The 6,836-nt window shown below is 46.4% G+C and overlaps 1 long non-coding RNA gene across 2 annotated transcripts; it reads left to right on the top strand.

Moving 5' to 3' along the window:
* The first annotated feature begins 2,543 nt into the window (after nt 1-2,543).
* LOC141373985 (uncharacterized) lies at nt 2,544-4,908 on the top strand. Of its 2 annotated transcripts, none has more exons than XR_012380470.1 (2): nt 2,544-3,130; nt 4,164-4,908. It is a non-coding gene; the product is annotated as an uncharacterized lncRNA (long non-coding RNA). The 2 variants fall into 2 exon arrangements; XR_012380471.1 differs by having other exon boundaries at nt 2,544-3,326.
* The last annotated feature ends 1,928 nt before the right edge of the window (nt 4,909-6,836 follow it).

The following is a 6,836-nucleotide window of genomic DNA, read 5'->3' as shown; positions in this document are numbered from 1 at the left end:
TAAGCAAGCAGGGGTGGGGGGGAAGGAGGGGCAGCGGAAGAGGAGAGAGAATCTCAAGCAGACTCCCCACTGAGCTTGGAGCCCTACACTGGGCTTAATCTTGCAGCCCTGAGATCATGACCCTGAGGCATGACCTGAGGTGAAACCAAGAGTCAGTCACTCAACCAACTGAGCCACCTAGTTGCTCCAAGGCATGGACTTACTTGTGAGGTAGTGGCATTTATTTCTAGGTCAAGAGAAGCTGAAAGAGGTTCCATTTTTTGAGGTTCCAGTAATTTTTTTTAAATGAAGAAATGTGGGGGCACCTGGGTGGCTCAGTTGGTTAAGCGACTGCATTCAGCTCAGGTCATGATCCTGGAGTCCTGGGATCGAGTCCTGCGATCGAGTCCCAGGATCAAGTCCCACTTCAGGCTCACTGCTCAGCAGGGAGTCTGCTTCTCCCTCTGATCCTCCCCCCTGTCATGCTCTCTCTCTCTCTCTCATTCTCTCAACTAAATAAATAAAATCTTTTAAAAATAAATAAATAAAATGAAGAGATGTGAAAAGACGATTATAGCTCTCGGTGACTTTTGAATGTTTGATTGAACAGCGGTAGTGGAGTGTCGATGAAATCTTTCTTGTGCCTCTGTGACTGTATGTGTGCCCTTATTTGGGAACAACATGACCAATCTAAATCTATCGCAGCTGCTGCAAGCAGAGCTACTTCAGCCTCTGCTCTTATCCTAAGTAATGCACAGCCCAGACATCCCAACCTTAAATCCATGCCTGGGTTTCATCTTTCTAACTTACTCCATCAGGGTTTCACTTTCTAACACATTCATTTTTGCATCACTTTGAGATTTTTTAAATCAATATGTATTACTTTTATAAAAGAAAAGGATAGTTTTAAAAAAGTATTTTATAATTAGCTCAGCCTCCAAGGGGATATCAGTTCTGTCCCCACAACCATCATGTTGAGGTTTATGGTAGTTAAATATAGTACATACTGGTTATTGAGAGAGCCATAGGCAAGATCATGGAAGAGTTCCTGTGTTAATCCAGAGTTGGAAGTAATGGATCCCATTGTGACCCAAATTCTTCCTCACCCTCCAGTATATTGAATTTTAAGGGAGAAATCTGAGACTTTGAGAGGCTAACATCTCAATTTCAAAGTGAATTTCCAGGCAGTGAACCTCCCACTGGGAAACATACTTGTAACTGGGCTTTCTGAGAGCACACCAAGTTCTGGTGCAACCTCCAACCTCCTGAGCAGGATGGAAACAGGGAGAGAAAGGCAGCTTCCTAGGTGGACTTGACTTGTGGAGGTTGTGCAGTAGTAGGGTCGGAATAGTTCCCGGATTGGTCCACCAGTGAGAGTTTCATTTGCAATATGGTAACGCCAAGCAAGAAGCTTTATGAGCTCTAAAGTGCTATACACATTATTTATTCTCATTGTTAAATCTAGACGGAGGGTAAGTGGGTGTTCATTTTACTCTTTAATTTTTTTTACATATTTAAACATTTTATAATTTAAAACACTGAAAAAATTTTGTTTTACTAATATTTCTAGGGACCCTTCTAGGAGGCTGGCTGTGGGCATACAGTCCCGGACCGCCAAAGGTTTACATGTTAGTGAAGGGGAATAACCCAGTTGCCTGCTCTCCCTTCCCCTGCACCCTTTGAGGTTTGATTTACATAATCCTGTCCCACTCGCATCTCCCTGTCCTTTTACCCGCGACAGACCTGCCCCGGGTGCTTCGGTCAATGCCTACTCAGTAAGTTTCGAATATAAACGAAGTAGTGGGGGAAGAAAACGGGACTCCAAGATCTAGGACGTGTGGCCTGGGCCAGTTACCCGACGTCTCTGAGTTTCCTGCCAAATGGGTGGTTTGGGAATTTCAATGAGATAATGTATGCTAAAGAGCCTGGCACCGTGGGTCAGTGTCAGCTAGGTCTTTTGATGCTCCAGCGCCTAGCGCAGCGCCAGGCTAGTCGTGGGCGGCGTCTGAGGGCCGGACACAGGATCCCCGCCCCCGCACAGCCGTCACCTCCGAGACCCCAGCCCACAGCGCGCGGTTCCCGGCCGCTGCGCTCGCTTCCGCGCGTGGGGGCAGGAATACCCCACTCCGCGGGTCTCACGCCCGGCAGCAACCCCCTTGGGGCAGTCGCTCCGAGGGGAAGCGGCCTGGGCGGGAGGGGGTTTGTCCGCGGGAAGAGTAGCCCGAGGATAAAACGGAAGTGTCAACGAAGAGCCCCGATAGGCAGACTGGCAGGCACTGGAGTAGAGACAACCCGGCACAGAGTCCGGGGCCCCGCGGGCTCTGCCCAAGGCGGGAAAGCCCGAGGAGGCGCGACCCTCCCGGCGGCCGGCCCCCCTACCGCCGCGCTAGTGCGTCCGAGGGTCACGCCCTAAACTACATCTTCCAGAGGGCCCCGGGAGTAAGCGGAACCAATCGGAGGGCGAGTGGGCGGGCTCGGCGGGGCCTACGTCTCCCAGGGGGCGCTGGGGCGCGGCGCCGTGGTCGGGATCGGCAGCCCCAGCAGCCTATAGCTGTGTCTCCACAGAGCGGCCAACGCCTGGCGCGGAGAAGGAGTGGCCGTCGCCGCTGGTATCCTGGGCACGATGCCAAGAAGGGCAGTCGACGCGGCCGCCCGCGGCCCGGGGTTGGCGCGCGAGGGTGCCCGGGGGCTGCGCTGCAGCGTGGCTCCCTACATTGCTCCACCCTTTAAGAGCCCCTAGACCTCGTTCAGTTGTGTTACCGGCAAGTATTTACCAAATGCCTGCTGTGCACCCGTTGCTGTGCTGGGGCGAAGACTGGCAGGTCAGGCGGCACCCCTGCCCCAGGGCGCTTGTCTCATGACTTACAGGGAGGGGGTTGGTCTCCACTCGCGGCGAGAGCAGTGAAAGGAATTCATTCAGCCCGACGCCAGCACTGTCATCTTGTCGGTTTTCAAACACCAGGAACCCTAGGGTACCGATTCTTAAACTTCTATCGTGATTCATTTTGAAAAATCTAGGGAAATGCTATGGGTAGTGGAGTTAATGGTTTTGTTCAGAAAAAAAGCACATGGACCTGCAGTTTCGTGTATCATTTCAGGGGATTCGTGACTTCCTGAAGTCTGCCGGGAGGAACCTGGCACGGAGCTCTAGGTATGGACCCTCCCGTCAGTCAAAGCCGCCCGTACTTTTAAATTGTTTTATATATTTCACCTTCAAGGAAGATTTCCTTTGATCCACCGAGGGCGGAGCGGGGGAGGAACACCCATCCAGACGGTCTATCTGTATTTCTAGTCCCAACATTCTATTTGTTTAAGTCCTTCCCATCAAGACTACTTTCTAGTCTCAGGTAAACGTAACCAGACTGTATTCACCTCCCTGGTAACGTGAGGGGCACCTTCTTACTCAAATCCTTGTAACCCTCGTGGAACGTTCCCTTGCCTGCCACACTTGCCAATTAGTTAGAAACTGTAAACGACTTAAATGAGTATCACCAGGCAACTGGCTGAGTAAATTTTGGTGAATCTATTCTATGGACTGCACCGCATCCGTTGAAAATGTGCAGTGGGTTTTTTTTTTTTTTTTAAGATTTTATTTATTTATTTGACAGGGAGAGACACAGCGAGAGAGGGAACACAAGCAGGGGGAGTGGGAGAGGGAGAAGCAGGCTTCCTGCCGGGCAGGGAGCCCGATGGGGGGCTTGATCCCAGGACTCTGGGACCATGACTTGAGCCAAGGCAGATGCTCAATGACTGAGCCACCAAGGCGCCCCTGCAGTGGGTTTTTGTATGCTAATGTGTGGAGATGGTCAATATGTAAGGTGAAAAAGAGCATGTTTACAGTACAACATGACAATATAATCCCACGTTTGTAAATAACAGGAAAAATATCTTTAAAACTTAAATATCTAAAGGGGAACAAGAAATACCATGGCAACCTCCAGAGAGTAGAATTAGGGATAGAGGTTGTGCTTTTCACTGTGTCTTCTATATGTTTTTGTGTTTTTCAATAAGCATTTAAACATTTTATGACACATGAAAAATCATCTGTGAATATATTCTAAGTGTAAAATAATAAGGCAAAACAGAAAATATAGCAAGCTAATGTTAGAGGAAGACTTCCATGTTTTGCTCATTATTTATTTATTTATGTGTTTATTTATTTATTTGTTTATGTATTTTTGTAGGCTCCATGACCAACATGAGGCTCAAATTGAGAGCCTGAGATTGAGTCACACGCTCTACCGACTGAACCAGCAAGGTGTCCCTGCTCATTATTTTTTATAACAAAAACAAATAAAATCTCATGAACTGGAATATTTTTTTCATTATAGTGCAGAGGATTAGGAAAATGGTTTTTAAAAAGCACACTGTGCCCATAGAGAAACACATGAGTGACACTTACGATTGAAGCTAACATATATCGGGCACATTGTGTGTGATATATCATATGAGTGCCTTATATGCCTTCATAGCATAGGCTCTGGAGTCGGACTGCCTCAGTGAGAATACTGTGCCTACAGTTAACCATTTGTGTGACACTGGCTGAGTGATGAACCTATGTACTTATTCAGCCTTGAAAAGGAAGGAAACTCTGATAATGGCACAACACATGACAGACACAAAAGGGTAAATGTTGTATGATTGTACCTCTATGAGGTACCTGGAATAGTCAAATTCAGAGACATAAAGTAGAATAGTGTTTAACAGGGGCTGGGAATGGAGGGTAATGGAGAGTTATTTAATGGTTAGAATTTCAGAATGGGATGATGAGAAAGTTCTGGGGATGGGTGGTGGTGATGGTTGTACAACAATGTGAATGCACTTAATGTCACTGAATTGTATACTTAACAATTATTAAAATGGAAATTTTAGGTTATGTATATTTTACCACCCCAAAAACCTCAAAAATACACATACTCCTCAATTCAATTATTCTATTTCTGGGAGCATCCTAAAACAATTATTGAGTGTACACAAAGTTGCACTGCAAGATGTCCATTGCAGAATTGTTTATTAAACCAAGAACTGGAAACAACCTAAATGTCCATCAGTAGAGGAGATAGTAAGTACAGTTGTGGTACACCCATACTGTGGCATACTGTACATCTGATAAGAGTAAGAAAGCCCTGTTCATCTTGATCCAGGCACACTGTTATTAAAGGGAAAAGTGGGAAAACATGTACTACACATAATAAATACGTATATGTGAACACATCAGAAGGAGATTGGTAGAATGTACAGCCAACTGTTACCTATAAAAATGAGTAGAAGTGAAATAAGGGGGTGATGAAAAGTTTCCTCACTTTCTTTGTATACATCTGTATTCTTTGAATCTTGTACAATGACTATTCATGTATTACTATTGTTGCATAACAAACACCTCATAAGTTGGTGGTATAAAAGCCCTTTTTATTCTCATGATTTTGTGGTCAGGATTTTGAGCAGGACACAGGAGGGACAACTCATGTCTGCTGCATGACTGGAGCTCCAACTGGGGTGGCTCCTATGTCTGCAGATTGCTGGAATGGCTATAATTGACTGGGGCTATGTGTCTGGGGCCTCGGTACTGGCTCTCTGGGTGACTGCTTGTTTCTTCTCCCCCTTGTTCTGCTGGGACTGGAACATCCAAATGACTTCTTCACTTGTATGTGGAGTGCCTGGGCTGGGATGGCTGGAACAGCTAGAGTTTGCTGCACATCCATTTCTGTCCATGTGCACAGCTTGGGCTTCCTCACAGCATGGCAGTCTCAAGATAATCAGCCTTCTTAAATGGCAGCTGGTGTTCCCAGAAGTAGCTTTCCCTGAAGCCTCTGGTTGTAGCTTTAAGACTTCTTAGGTAGTCCCAGAAAGTCACTTCCATTTCATTCTGTTGCCTAAGCATGTCATTAAGGTTAGTCTAGGAACCCCCTCTCAATAAGTAATAAGGAATTTGTAGCTGTTTTTAACCTACCACACTTATTTGTTAAAAATAAAGACTTTTTACAGGAAATTCACCCTGACCTATGATTTATAGTGACCTTCATTCCAGCAGAGCACACCCACCTCTTTCATTTCTCTCACCAGTCATTGCAAATGTACAGTCTCTTTGGAAATCCTCTACTAGGACTGTTGCTTCCATTCAAGTTTCTTATGCCATTCTGCAAATTAATGTTTAGCTCAGTGATTCTATCTTTGGTTACACATTAGAATCATCTGGGGAGGGACGCCTGGGTGACTCAGTTCTGCCTTTGGCTCAGGTCATGATCCCAGTGTCCTGGGATCGAGTCCCACATCGGGCTCCCTCCTCAGTGGGGAGCCTGCTTCTCCCTCTCCCTCTGTCTGCCGCTCCCTCTGCTTGTGCTCTCTCTCTCTCTGACAAATAAATAAAACCTTTAAAAAAATGTTTAAATCATCTGGGGAGGCGGCACCTGGGTGGCTCAGTTGGTTAAGCGACTGCCTTCAGCTCAGGTCATGATCTCAGGGTTCTTAGATCGAGCCCTGCATCAGGATCCCTGCTCATCAGGGGGCCTGCTTCTCCCTCTCCCTCTGATTCTGCATGCTTTCTCTCTTTCTCTCAAATGAATAAAAAAATCTTAAAAAAAAAGGATTATCTGGGGAGCTTTAAAAACTCTTGCTGCCCAAACAAAATACATCAGAGTCTCCAGGGGGTACCACTCAGGTGCTATGGTCTGCATGTTTGTGTCTCCTCAAAATTCATATGTTGAAATCCTAATGCCCAATGTGATAATATTAGATGGGTGGGACATTTGGGAATTTCTTGGGTCATGAGGGTAGAGCCCTCATTAGTGGGATTAATCCTCTTGTATATGAGACCACCACAGAGCTCCCAAGTCCCTTCCACCACGTGAGGACACAAA

This window comes from Callorhinus ursinus, unplaced genomic scaffold (assembly GCF_003265705.2).
Source record: "Callorhinus ursinus isolate GAN/ISIS: 27379988/994484 unplaced genomic scaffold, GSC_fseal_2.0 scaffold13, whole genome shotgun sequence".
Classification (NCBI taxonomy): Eukaryota; Metazoa; Chordata; class Mammalia; order Carnivora; family Otariidae; genus Callorhinus; species Callorhinus ursinus.
This window is presented reverse-complemented; position numbering and strand designations above follow the sequence as displayed.